Genomic DNA, 14,148 nt, shown 5'->3' with positions numbered 1-14,148 from the left:
TCCCGGCCCCCCTCACCTACACCTCAGTGGCTATCCCGGCCCCCCTCACCTACACCTCAGTGGCTATCCCGGTTCCCCCTCACCTACCCCCCAGCATCCGTCCCGGCCCCCCTCACCTACACCTCAGTGGCCATCCCGGTCCCCCCTCACCTACCCCCCAGCGTCCGTCCCGGCCCCCCTCACCTACTCCCCAGCGGCCATCCCGGTCCCCCCTCACCTACCCCCCAGCGGCCGTCCCGGCCTCCCTCACCTACACCTCAGTGGCCATCCCGGTCCCCCCTCACCTACCCCCCAGCGTCCGTCCCGGCCCCCCTCACCTACACCTCAGTGGCTATCCCGGTTCCCCCTCACCTACCTCCCAGCGTCCGTCCCGGTCCCCCTCACCTACACCTCAGTGGCTATCCCGGTTCCCCCTCACCTACCCCCCGGCGGCCGTGCTCCCTCTCTGGCTGCTCCCGGCTTCCGTTCCATGGAATTTAGCACCTCGAGCTCCCGTGTGCTCAGCGACACCTCTGTTCTCTGCTTCCTTTCCCCTAGGGTGGAGGCTCTGCGGGTTCTGGGACCGGGTCTGTTTTGTTCCCAGCTGTGGCCCGGTGCCCAGAGGGGGGCCTGGCTTGTGTATGAAGGGGACAACTGTGTACCCCTGAACGAGGACTGGGGTGTGTGGCCTGGCTGGGGAGGCTGCGGAGCCTTCCTTGCAGGAGAGGGTCCCGTAGAGTTAATTTCAGTGAAATGCAGGTGTGCAAAGGCCCTGCGGCTAGTCAGGTGTGGACCTGCAGAGGCTGGGGTGGGTGGGCACCACCCAAAACCTGGGGAGGCAGGTGGGCCGGCCCAGGCCAAGCACAAAGGCTCTGTGTGGGTTCTGTCTGTGACTTTACCAAAGGCTGACGGGCAGCCCTGGGGGCTTCTAAGCACGGAGAAGTGCCCATTGACGCTCATGTTTGCAGAGGTCACTCTGACTCCCCAGAGGAGGATGTGCAGAGGCAGAGCGGGGGGTAAAGGGAGACCACAGAGATGTTGCTGCCCTCCTGATGGCGTGCCTGAAGGACAGAAGGTGGGGCAGGAAGGAGCAGCAGCTGGCAGGGCAGGTGGCAGGACAGTGGTACCCAGCATCAAGATCTGGCCTGGCAAGGAGGCCCAGGCGGTGAGGAGCCCTGGGGCTCAGGGCCGGGGCAGCTGAGCCTGTGCTGCCTTCTGTTGTCTGAGAGTGACAGACGAGGGCAGCTGGCTTCTGGGCTGGAGCACAGGGGAGAGGAGGTGGCCCAGCGGGAGACGGACTGTGGCCTGCATGTAGCCGGGAACTGTGGCAGGAAGACGAGAGGAGGCCATCTACAGCAGTTCCGGGCCCAGTGGAAGAGGCCGTCCCCCAAGGACCTGGGAAGGAGCAGCAGAGAGGGGAAGAAATGGATGGGGGGCAGGGAAGGCAGGAGGAGGTCTCCAGGACTGGAGGCCAAAGCACTGGGCCCCTTGGCGGTGCGGGAGCTGACTGACCTGGACTGTGGTTAGAAGAGAGGCGGCACGAGGTGACAGGGAAAGGCAGTGGACAGGCCTTCTGTCTTTGGAGACATTTAAGGTGAAGTAAAGAGGTTGGCACGAGCTGTAGGGCAGCCTGTGGACTCAAGGGATGAGTGTTTAAGATGGGAGAGAACTGAGCCTGTCTAAAAGCCCATGGAAGAAATGAGTTACAGGCCACAAAAAGACAGGAAGAAACCGCCAACGCGACATGCTAAATGGAAGAGGCCAGGCTACAAAGGATTGTAGGATCCTGTAGGTTTCTACCCCTAGGACATCCTGGAAACAGCAAAACCATGGAGACAAAGGTCAGTGGCTGCCAGGGGTTAGGGAGGAGGGAGGAACAAACAGGTGGAGTATGGAGGATTTCGGGGCCGCGGAACCCCTCTGTGGGGTGCTGTAACAGTGGATACAGGGTAGTATTTGTCCAAACCCAGAGAACTTACACCACCAAGCTCCAGGCCTCATGTAAACTATAGCCTTTGCATAATAATAAAGTATTGATGTATTTCAAAACAACGTGTTGTGCAGGATAAATATACGCATTTTTATTTGTCAATTAAATAAACAGAAATGTTTTTTAAAAAGCATCAGCATGGATAAGCAACGTGCGATCTCCCCATACGGTAGGGGATCCGGACCCCTGCTGCCACGGGGTGGACCTGAGGCACATGCTCGGTAGGAAACACCAAACACGGAAGGATGGACGCTGTGTGCTGCCACTTACGTGAGGCTACGAGAGTCATCAAATCCACAGAGATGGGAAGTAGAACGGGGGGATCAGGGGCTGGGGGAGGCGCAGGGAGTTTGCATTGAATGGGGACAGAGTCTCATCTTGGGAAGATGAGAGGGTTCTGAAGATGGATGGCCGTGAGGGCTGCGCACCAGTGTGAGTGTCCCTAGTGCCCCTGAACTGTGCCTTGAAAAACAGTATCCATTTAGGACAGTACATTGATGTGATGTGTTTTTTGCCCCAGTAAAAAGTATGCAACTTTTAAAAACATCTGATGGGTTCCTGAACTGACTCACAGTGATGCAAGAGGCCAGTAACAGCCGAGACTGCGGGCACTGGGGAGGGCTGGGCAGGGGGTAGGGCACCTGGGAACTTTCAGTACCTTCTACTCAATTTTCTGTAACCCTTAAAGTGTGTTCTTAAAAAAAAAAAAAAAAAAAAGACTACCAGTTACAAAACGGAAAAAGCCCAGGGGCCAATGAGGGCACCCGGCGTAGCCTGCGGGCCAGTTAGCTGGGGGGCTGGAGGAGGTTGGGATGGAGCTGGCCCCTGCTGCACGCCCTGCTGCACCCCTGTCTAGGCGCGGGTGGGGGTCTCCTGGGGTTTGCCTGTTGCCCCTGGGGCTATGTACTCCATGGTAGCAGGAACCAGGGCAGCCTGCCCACTCCTGCGTCCCCACAGTAGGGCTGGCTTCTACCGCACAGTAGGTCTTCAGGACATTAGGGGAAAGACTGGATGGACTGGACAAAGGTGCTCGGAGAGGTGTGTGTGTGGCCACAGCAGCTCCCACGGAGGGCCCCTCCTGTGGCCACGCTCAACAGGAGCTGGGATGGCGCAGTGGGAGGTACAGGGCCACAGGCCTGGAGATCAAGGCACAGAGAGACCACCAAGGCCGCAGCCAGCCCCAGGCAGAGCTGGGAGTGAGCCAGGCTGCCTGCTTGTGGTCTGTGGCTCGGCCTCAGCCCTTAGCCTATCTGGGTTCCCCACGCTCAGGGACCCACCGTCTGTGTGTCTATCTCAGTGGGCTGTCATTTTTTAAATGAGTTGAAGCTCACATACACAGAATTAGCTATTTTCAGTGCACAATCCAGTGTATCCAGCACGATCTCAGTGTTGTGCGACCCTCACCTCCGTCTAGCTCCAGAGCCCAAGCATCCCCCAGGCGGAAACCCTGTCACTGAGCAGCCACTCCCCGTCTCCATCACCCCCCACCCTGGGCGGCCACCCATCTACTTTTGTCTCTATGGATTTGCCTATTCTGGACATTTCATATAAAGGAAGTCCATCACCATGTGGCATTGTGTGCCCCGCCTCTTCTACCGAGCGCAGCGTTGGCGAGGCTGGTCCATGCTGCAGCCTGCGTCTGTCCGTCATTCCTCTCATGGCCCAGTAATGTTCCATTGTATGGACAGACCACAGTGGGCTCATCTTTTTTGTGGTCGATGCATGCTGGGGTCATTTCCATCCTTGCCTCTGGTGAGTGATGCTGCCTGGAGCATGGGTGTGCACATGTGTGCCTGAGTCCCTGCTTTCACTTCTGGGGACAGAGCTGGGGTGGGATTGCTGGTCACATGGTAGTGCTGGGGGTAATCAGCCTGCACGGACCTGCCACGGCATTGCCCATGGCAGCTGTGCTGTTGGCATCCCAGAGCTGTGTGAGGCTTGCTCGCAGGGCTCTAGCTGCAGGCCCACTCCTGGCCCGTGGGTCTGGAGTACACAGAGAATGAATGGCCAGCTCTCAAGTGTGTGAGCAGCTCCCACAGCCCGGGCGCCTGCCTGCTGTGGAGAGATCAGGGCAGGTGTCTTGCTGGGGACTCCAGCCGCTTCCTCTGGGCTCGTCTCCTGGCTCCAGGGTTGCTGGGAAGCTAGTTCTAAAACCAGGGGAGAAGCCATGTGCTCTCTCTGCCCACTGGGAGCCCCAGTGTAGAACAACTGTGCCCTGGTGGGGTGGGGGGGCTGGTGCCCACACCATGCCAGGCAGCTCCCCCACCCTGGCCTCAGGCAGAGCTGCCGTCCTTCTCCCCTTGGTTTAACCATTAACAGGTCGCCTGCGGTGCACCCGGAGACAATGGCGTGTTTGTTCAGCGTGGCCCGTAGGGGGCTGTGCAGGGTCCTGGCACAGTCATCAAAGCTTTGCGATTAAGTCTATTAGGGACGGGATTTGTGCAAACAAAGGGACAGGTGCAGGGGCCAGGCCAGCTGCTGGGGCCGGGTGCTCTGCCGGGTGGCCATAAACCTCCCTGGGCCGTGGAGCTTCCCTTACCTGCAGCCCGCTCGCCAAGGCTTTGCTGTTCGCCCAGGCACGGAGGCCAGGCTGTGCAGGGCAGGGTGTCCCCAGGGCATCCTGCTCCCCCTACCCCTTGGCCCCTGGGCTGCCTGGAACCTCGTTGGCTCAGGAGCTTTTTATGCACAACTCCTCTGCCTATGTCCCCTTGGCAGGTCATTTTTAACATGAGTCCTCCTCCAGTAAAGGACAGGGTCACCACCAGGACCTGCAGCTGGGCCTCCGTTCCCCAGTGGGTGTCTTTGCATGAAACGGCCTGGGCCCTGGTCCTCGCCCCACCAGCGCTGCCTGCAACCTCGTCCCTGCACCTGGGGCCCCCACCAAGTCCCTGGAACTGCACGAAGCAGCCCTGAGCATGGAAGTCAGGGGAAGGGAGGTCTCGATATGAGCCCAGCCATGGCCAGAGTACTGAGCCCAGGGCCAGCAGCTTCAGCGGGCAGGGCAGGGTGATGGGTCTGTGGGCTGGGCTGCCCAGGGACCTCAGGCCTGGGATCTGAGGGACACCAATGCCCTTTGCAGGCCACCATTTCCCTTTCCACTTTCCAAATGTGCTTGGACACAGGTGGATGCACCTGTCTGACCGGCAGACACCCGGTTCTGACCCGTGCGGAGCTTCGTGGACTGGGCTCACCTGTGCCTTCTTGCATCAACCAGGTGTGGACCCTGACAAGGTGCCGGCCACTGTCCTCCAGGAGCTACCTCAGGGACATGCAGGGAGGGACTGGACAGACAGATGGAGCCCAGTCTTTGCTGCCCAGCCAAGCCCTCATGGGCAGTACAGTCTCCTTCAAGATCGTCCAATGAAAGCAGGCAGAAGCCACGTCCTTTTGTGACCTAAGCTTGGAAGCAAGGTTGTCACTTCTGCCTCATCCTATTGGTTGGAAGTGAGCCAGGAGGTCCCGCCCACATCCAAGGTGGGAGTCCCTGCAGGACAGGGCTTGGGAGGTGGGTCCATGGGCTCCAGAGGGGCTGGACCACAGCAAGAAGAATGAGGCCAAAAAGCACCCGTGGCAGAGTCCTCCATGGGCAACGCAGACCGGCTCAGGCCCCGCCCTTCCCTCTGGGGTCTCCTGTGATGGGACAGAAGGGCACAGCTGGGGAGCAGCGTGGGCCGTTAGAGCTGGGCAGAGGCCACAGTGGCCAGGGGGCTGGTAGAGTGGCTCTCCAGCCCCATCAACTGCTGCCCTAGCCGCTGGCTGAGGGTCTGCCTGGAGAGGAGTGGGGTTGGACAGCCAGGACCCCCTCACAGCTGCCGCTAACACTTATTCCCTGCTCCTGGGAAACCTCCTCTAGGGGCCTCGCCTCTGGGGTCTTGGCGATGAGACAGAGGGACCTCAGCCAGGACAGAGAAGAGACCCTGGTCTTGGGGGTCCACAGAGTGGGAGCCGGGCAGACTGGGTGGAAGTCCTAGGCTTGGACCCTGTTATGGGACCTTCCCTGTCAGAGTGGGCTCAGGAGGGAGTAAGTGCCTGGTCCTCAGGTGTGTAAGCACCAGGGCTGGAGCCCACACCCTGGGGAAGCAGGGCCAGGGTGGCTGGGGCGGACTTGATCCCTGGAGAGGAGTGTGAGCGGCCAGGGCAGGCAGGAGGCAGGTCCAGGCCTGTGGGCTGACGGGGGTTGAGGAGGCAGTTTAGGGACCCAAGAGAAGGCCGAACGACTGTGGGGTGGGTGACCTGGGGCCCTGACCCTGCCTAACCCTTGGCCATGGGGCCACATTCATGCTTGGCCCCCACCCAGCCTGGGCTGGGAAGGCATCAGCTCGGCCATGAGGCAAGGGGCCAGCCATGCCTGGGGCCAGAGGGGGTCCCCCAGCCCTTCTTCTTCTCTCCGTCTTCTCTCTGTCTCCTGAGTGGGGCCCCTGCCCTGCCCTGACGGGGTGCCCAGTCCTGACCTGGCAGTGGCTCCAGCCTTTGCAGCGCGGCCCTGTCTGCCTGTGTGTGTGTCTGGCCCTGTCTGCACTGGTGCTCCCCCAGCCTGCACTGCCCGCCGGGCCAGGCTCTGTCTCTGCCACCTGTCAGGTGCTTGCAAGACTCTGCCGTCCTGTCTGCTCCCAGCTTGCGGTTTCTGCCTCCACTGGCCTGGGCCTGCCCTGCTGCCGCCTCCCTACGCCCTGGCTGTCCGCTGCCCCTCTGCTGCCCATGGGCCAGCTGGTAGGCTCCCTACCAGGAAAAGAAAGGGCCAGACCGTGCCGGACCAGGACTGGGCACAGCCTCCAACGCTCCAGATGGACAGGCTGAGATGCGCAGTGAGCAAGGCCGCCTGGGACAGGTGATTTCTGGAATGTGGGGCCAGCCAGCCTTGGCGTGAGGCGTGGACAGCTGCCAGCTTCTTCTCAGGCTGCTCACAAGCAGCAGGGGAGTGATCCCATTTGCTGCTTGGCACCTGGCTTGCCATCCCGCCCTACCCCAGGGCACTCAGACCTCAAACTCCTCAGCTGCCTGGAGCACCAGGGAAGCCTAGGCTATGTGAACCTGTGCCCAGCAGCCTAAGGGGCACCAGCACATTCTCCTCTTCTCTGATTTTCCAAACCTTCCTGCCTTTGAGGAACGGCTCCCAGGACTTCCTGGTTTTCACCCAGGTCTGCCAGCTCTGGAGCTCTGAGAATATTCCTGTAAGATGCACATCCCAGGCCTGGTCACAGACTGTGTGAGTCACAGGTAGGGCCCGGGATCAGCATTTTGATGGATTCTACAAGCACTGCCAAGAATGGCTGCCCCGGGATCCTGGAGCCTGGGTGTGGCCTGGCATCTCCTGCATCCCTGTGCACCCAGAGCCAGGCCAGGGCACGGGCCATCCTCCTCACTCTCCCCTTCTCAGAGGCCGCCCTTCTGGCCTGGCCTGCACCTTTCCCCACTCGCTGCCCTCCAGCCGCAGACACACTCACTCAGAGGCCGCCCTTGTGGCCTGGCCTGCACCTTTCCCCACTCGCTGCCCTCCAGCCGCCGACACACTCACTCCTGCGTCGGGGCCTCCGCACGGTGCAGACGTTCCTCCCACAGCTTCCCAGGGAGGCCAAGAGCGAGGAACCTGCCTCTCCTCACGGAGCCCTCTGCTCCTGCCACATGGCTGGATTTTTCTTGGATGCCAGCATTTGACATCTCTATGTGAGATCTGCTTCTTCCCTGATCGTGTCATTTCCTCCACCAGCAGGCAGTCGCGTGAGGACCAGCGCCTGCTCACTGCTGGGTCCCTCCCATGTGCAGGGCAGGCAGGTGCTCAGTGCCCCCTGGGCGCATGCCTGGGAGCCCCGCTCCTGCTCCCCAGAGGGAACAAACGACTGACCTGCTGACGGAGGCTGTGAACCCACATGGGTTGTCTGCGGACATAAAGGGACATCTGCTATGATGCTTCTGGAGAGGGCAAGGCTCCACAGCTGAGGGCTTTCTTTGGGCCACAATCACGTGAAATGCCATGACCTTGTGCCACCCCGTGGCAGATGATGCTCTCAGAAGGTGGTGCGGACCCTTCCCCCATTATGGTGTGGACACGCAGACATGGGGCCTCTCCCACCTCTTACAACTGGGGCAGGCTGACGACCACAGAAGAAGGGACGCCCTGCGACTCCCAGACCACATCATAAGAGGCCACGCAGCTTCCTCCTGGAGCTCTCGGGCAGCTGCCCTTGGAGCCTGGTTGCCATACTGTGAGGAAGCCCAGGTGCCACCGAGGCGGCACATGCAGATGTGCAGCCAATGACCCTGGCAGAGCCTGGCAAAGTCAGCACCAGCCACCAGACCTGCCAGCAAGGATGCTCTGAGCCGACTTCCGCTCCAGCTGTTGTCTGACTGCCCACGAGACACCCTGAGTGAGCACTGCCAAGCTGAACCCCGTCGACTCCAGAATTGTGAGAGTCAGTCGTCCCACGACTTCCTGGTTTCAGTCACTGCTGTTGGGCAGTTGTGGGTGACCCTGAAGGGACGCTCTGATTAGGGACATCTGCCTGCCTGTGTGACCTGAGTCCCAGCCTCAGCTTTCTCATGTGAAAAATCAGGACAACGGTAGACCCTACCTTATAAGGCCACTGCAAGAGTGAAATACAGTGGAAAATGTACACAAGACAGGGTGGCTGTTTGACACCCTCTTAGTTCTTAAAATCTAAGGCCCATGTCAAGTTTTACCATCATTTTGTCATCATGATGAGAAAAGAAATGAGATCAGCCTGACCAACATGGAGAAACCCCGTCTCTACTAAAAACACAAAATTAGCCAGGCGTGGTGCGCATGCCTGTGACCCCAGTTACTGGAGAGGCTGAGGCAGGAGAATCACTTGAACTCGGGAGGCGGAGGTTGCTGTGAGCCGAGATCACGCCACTGCACTCCAGCGTGGGCAACAAGAGCGAAACTCTGTCTCGAAAAAAAAAAAAAAAAGAAAGAAATGGAACTTCAATGAGGAAATGGTGCTTTCCTGCTTTCCTTGTTTTGTTTCTCGCTTATTGAAAGCACCTTGCCTGATGGGTTGAGGGAGAGATTTTCTTAAATCACCGTTGTGTACACATGTAGAGAGAAAATATCAGCAAGTAAGGGTTACTGGTCCCCACATTTGAGTCCACTTTCTCCGGGTCAATTTTGTCTAGAGTCGTTGCACCGAGGCCGTCCATCATACACTCTTCCTTTGGGCCGTGTACAGGACTGGGGGACACCCGTTCCCTAAGAAGGGCCTCCACGATTGACCCGGGACCTTTTGCCTGCTCTGCCGGTGTCTAGATCTTACCATTAGGTGCCAGCAAATCATCTCTGGAAGGTGCCCCAGACTCACTGTCCTTCCCTAGATGGGCCCTTGAGGCTTGGGATGGAAGTGTAGAGGGGTCACTGCCAGGACGGACAGTCAGGTTCATCAGCGTTGAGCTGGGGCCACCATGTCACGAAGCTGGCTGTCGGCAGCATTCACATGAAACCTGTTTTCAGAGACAATAAGTGTGAACAAGTGTCTTAGGATCGGTGCATTGTGTCCAGGATGAGCCCCTTCTCTCAGTGCCCATCCACGACACTCACACCAGGAAAGGAGGCTGGGAGGCGGGGAGGCTGGAAGGCTGGGAAGTGGGGAGGCTGAGAGGTAGGGAGGTGGGGAGGCTGAGAGGTAGGGGGTGAGGAAGCTGGGAGGTAGGGAGGTGGGGAGGCTGAGACGTAGGGAAGTGGGGAGGCTGAGAGATGGGGGTGGGGAGGCTAGGAGGCAGGGAGGTGGGGAGGCTGAGAGGTAGGGGGTGAGGAAGCTGGGAGGTAGGGAGGTGGGGAGGCTGGGAGATGGGGAGGCTGAGAGGTTGGGAGGCTGAGAGGTAGGGAGGTGGGGAGGCTGGGAGGTAGGGAGGTGAGGAGGCTTGGAGGTAAGGAGGTGGGGAGGCTGAGAGGTAGGAGGTGGGGAGGCTGGGAGGTAGGGGGTGAGGAGGCTGAGAGGTAGGGAGGTGGGGAGGCTGGGAGGTGGGGAGTAGGGAGGCTGGGAGGTGGGGAGGCTGGGAGATAGGGGGGTGGGGAAGCTGGGAGGTGGGGGGTGGGAGACTGGAAGGTGGGGAGGCTGGGAGGTGAGAAGGCTGGGAGGTGGGGAGGCTGACAGGTAGGGAGGTGGGGAGGCTGGGAGGTAGGGAGGTGGGGAGGCTGAGAGGTAGGAAGGTGAGGAGGCTTGGAGGTAGGGAGGCTGAGAGGTAGGGAAATGAGGAGGCTTGGAGGTAGGGATGTGGGGAGGCTGGAAGGTGGGAAGGCTGGGAGGTGAGGAGGCTGGGAGGTAGGGAGTCTGAGAGGTAGGGAGGTGAGGAGGCTGGGAGGTAGGGGGGTGGGGAGGCTGGGAGATGGGGAGGCTGAGAGGTGGGGAGGCTGAGAGGTAGGGAGGTGGGAGGCTGGGAGGTAGGGGGTAGGGAGGGTGAGAGGTAAGGAGGTAGGGAGGCTGGGAGGTGGGGAGGCTGAGAGGTGGGGAGGCTGAGAGGTAGGGAGGTGGGGAGGCTGGGAGGTGGGGTTAGGGAGGCTGGGAGGTAGGGAGGTGGGGAAGCTGGGAGGTGGGGGGTGGGGAGGCTGGGATGTGGGGAGGCTGAGAGGTGGGAAGGCTGCGAGGTAGGGAGGTGGGGAGGCTGGGAGGTAGGGGGTTGGGAGGCTGAGAGGTGGGGAAGCTGGGAGGTAGGGAGGTGAGGAAGCTGAGAGGTAGGGAAGCTGGGAGGTAGGGAGGCTGGGAGGTAGGGAGGTGGGGAAGCTGGGAGGTGGGGAGGCTGGGAGGTGAGGAGGCTGGGAGGTGGGGAGGCTGGGAGGTAGGGAGGTAGGGAGGCTGGGAGGTAGGGAGGTGGGGAGGCTGGGAGGTGGGGAGGCTGGGAGGTGGAGAGGCTGAGAGGTAGGGAGGTGAGGAGGCTGGGAGGTAGGGAGGTAGGGAGGCTGGGAGGTGGGGAGGCTGAGAGGTAGGGAGATGGGGAGACTGGGAGGTAGAAAGGTGGGCAGGCTGAGAGGTGGGGGAGCTAGGAGGCTGGGAGGTAAGGAGGTTGGAAGGCAGAGGGGCTGGGAAGTGGGGAGGCTGGGAAGTGGGGAGGCTGGAAGACTGGGCTGCTGGGAGGTAGGGAGGCTGGAGGCTGGGAGGTAGGGAGGTGGGGAGGATGGATGACTGGGATGTGAGGAGGTGGCAGAGTGTGAGCCTTGGCAGAATGTGGGCTTTTTAGTGAATCACTGGCCCCTGAAGACAGCCCAGGTCAGGTGCAGCACCCCCCTAGAGGCCAGTTAGTGATTTGTCACCCTCTGCCTTGGGAGACCAGGCTGCCAGGAGTCCTGCCCCCAGCCACAGCACCCAGCTATGCTCCCTGCCCTCTGGCGGGAGGTAGGGAAACCTCTGCTTTCACATCTGTGGGGAGGTCCCCATATTTGGCCCCTGCCCTTCAGGCCCAACCCACCCTGTCATGGAATCCTCTAGAGTCCTTGGAGGGGCAGAGTCCCATCCCCACCAGGAATTCCATCTGCGATCCTAGGAATGGAGTCCCGGAAGGCCTGCTCCTACGGCCCTGGGGGCAGGAATTGAAGCAGGCACTCCCTTCGGGCAGCGGGACAGGAAGGTGTCTGATGGACACTCCAAGTCCCTCTCCGTGTGACTCTGATGTCACCACCTTCTGACCCTCAGGCCCCGGAGGGTCCTAGGAGAGGATCCCCACCAAGGGCTGTGGACAGGAGCGAAACAGATCCTGGGGTCAGGCCACGTCCTGGGGCCTGGCACACAGTAGGGTTGCAATCGGGCACATCCACCCATGCTGTGGACGTTTGCAGGGCAGTGGAAGGGGGCACCTAGGCTGTAGCTGGGGAGCTCTCAAGGGCCCCGACTCTGTGCAGTTCAGCCGAGGCCAGGCCTGTCCCATGCAGGGTGAGGCTTCCCTTGGGGTGAGGGGTCCTCCTCACCTCCTGATTGTAAAGGCCCAGGGCTGGGCTAGGGGCCCTGGTGGGTTGAAAGGGCCAGAAAATGCTGTCCAGGCAGGCAGTCCCAGGGAGAGGGCCCAGAGCACCTGCGGCCAGGCTGGGGATGCACAGGAGTGCCGTGGTGTCACTCAGCACCCAGCACCCCCAGAAGCTCCTGGATCCCTGTCAAAACTGGGTGGATCGTGAAGTAGAGTGCGGTTGTGTCGCAGCCCCCGGAGGCCCCACCCACCACTCCCCAGCCACCCCTGGGAGCAAGGCCCTCACCCAGAGAGGTGGGGTGTCACCGGCCTGGCCAGAACCTCAGGGTGAGGCAGGGTCCTTGGGTCACTGCAGGGGGCCTCCAGTGGACCCAACCCAGCCGCTCCCTCTGGAGCTAGAGTTCTGGGTGTTTCTACACTTGCTCCGACAGCCAGCCGCCCCTTGGGTGGGGCCCTTTGATGTCCCCGAACTCACAGGTGGGCGGGGCTCCAAGGCCTCCCCTGGCCCTTTGAAGCTGGGAACTCTCGTGGCCCACTCCCAGCAGACACAGGCTAACACCAAGTTCACCCTGGAGTCCACCGGCTCCCCCAGAGAGGCATGAGACCACCGGCTCTCCCAGAGAGGCATGAGGCCCCAGCCCAGCCCCAGGATCCCAGGCCTGCTCTCCTCAGGGGTCCCTGGAGGGCCAGTTCCCAGCCTGTGGTCCAACATCCTCACTTCCCTGAACCTCCATAGCAATAGCTGCTGGTTTGTCCCCTGGCTGAGCCGTCTCCTTGGTCTCCCTCGGCTCCATTAGCACCCTGTTCTTTAGGTAAGGAAACTGAGGCACAGGGGCTTGGGAAGGCAGAAGGCCCTGCCCACGGGAGTCATCAGGCAGAGGGAGGGAGGTGGGATGGGCGAAATAGGAGGCCACGGGTTTGCATGGGTCTGTATCCCAGAGTCCCCCCCAACCTGAGGGTGCCTGTCCCCCAGGCCTCCTGGTGACCTGGCGGAGGGGCTGGTGGCCCAGGTTCCAGGTGGGCTCATGCCGGCACCCCACAGCAGCGCAGGAGGCAGGGACCAGGTCTTATCAGAGCGACCGCCCGCCACCCGCCTGCAGCTGACGGAGGGATGGGGAGACCAGCCATAAACCCGTTTGTTCCCCCAAAGGAGAGAGGGAACAAAGGCATAAGCTAATAAAACTCAGATCAAAGCTGACTTATCTCTTCATTTTGCTATAAAAATTCAGAATCAAAAGGGAAGGCGGCCCCTTTATGGTTCAGGATTACAGAGATTTCTGTGCCTGTGGGGCCCTGCAGGGCCCCCGCTGCCCATCCCAGCTTCGGAGCCCCAGCCTCGGGCTGCGAGGGTTCCTGCGGTTGACCTTCCCAAGGGCACTCCTGGGACATGGGCTCCAGGTCCCTCCTGGGCTTCTGGGGGCCACAAGGAGGGAGTGAACAGCTCTATCCAAGGCTCCCTGGAGACACCAGGACACCCCACGGCTGACCTCCCCACGCCGATGGCTCTGTGGGTGAAGGGGGTTCCTGGCCTGGGGCCTGCGCCCTCCTGTCTCTGCAGAAGACCCCCCTTGGTCCCCAGTTCCTGAAACTCCTGGACCCCCCTAGGAGGGAGACAGCCAGGAGGGCAGGGCCTCTGCCAGCTGCACCGAGTCAAGCCTGGAGGCCACAGGGCTGGGTGGGTGGGGCCTCCTCTCCATTTCTTGGCTGCCCCAGGTCTCTGGGGTGGGGGGCACCACTCAGCACCGGGTGAAGTGGAACCCTTGGAACCTCGGGCAGCCAGGCACTCACTCCGGCATGCCCTGCACCCACAGCAGAGGCCCTTGTGCACTGCGCAGGTGACATGCGCGGACCTGTCTGCACCTACCTGGCTTGCTGTGACACACGGTCCAGTCCCGTGTGTGAGCACGTGCCCAAGCTCCCGTCGGCGGGGCAGGCGCCCCTCCCCCATGCCCAGGGCGGCCCCCCGCACGCTTCCTGTGCACGCTTCACCTCTTCTCTAACCAACGCCTGAGCTCCCTGCTCCCTGCTAGGAAGCTGGCGGCCCTTCCCTTCCAAACAGGCCTGACAGGTTATGACTGAGGATTACAAACCTCCTCCAGGGTGGGTGGGGGAGGGGTGAGGAGGGAAGGTAGACTCCGGGACAGGGGCTTTGAATGGCCTTCAGCCCCTACCCCAGATGTCCCGGTGCCCAGAAGCTGGACCCTGTAACCTTCATCTCCGCACTCCAGTGGTGCAGGACATTCCTGGGTGGAGCGTGGGCCCGGGGCCAG

General features: G+C 61.1%; 1 long non-coding RNA gene across 1 annotated transcript; it reads right to left on the bottom strand.

The window, feature by feature from the left end:
- Window positions 1-2,038: 2,038 nt before the first annotated feature.
- LOC144334042 (uncharacterized) lies at window positions 2,039-13,925 on the bottom strand. The gene is made up of 4 exons (XR_013403407.1): window positions 13,743-13,925; window positions 9,241-9,424; window positions 7,445-8,873; window positions 2,039-7,373 (listed from the first exon to the last, which is right to left on the bottom strand). It is a non-coding gene; the product is annotated as an uncharacterized LOC144334042 (long non-coding RNA).
- Window positions 13,926-14,148: the final 223 nt, after the last annotated feature.

This window comes from Macaca mulatta, chromosome 14, assembly GCF_049350105.2.
Source record: "Macaca mulatta isolate MMU2019108-1 chromosome 14, T2T-MMU8v2.0, whole genome shotgun sequence".
Lineage (NCBI taxonomy): Eukaryota > Metazoa > Chordata > Mammalia > Primates > Cercopithecidae > Macaca > Macaca mulatta.
The sequence above is the reverse complement of the archived record's forward strand: the minus strand, read 5'-3'. Positions and strand labels throughout refer to the sequence as shown.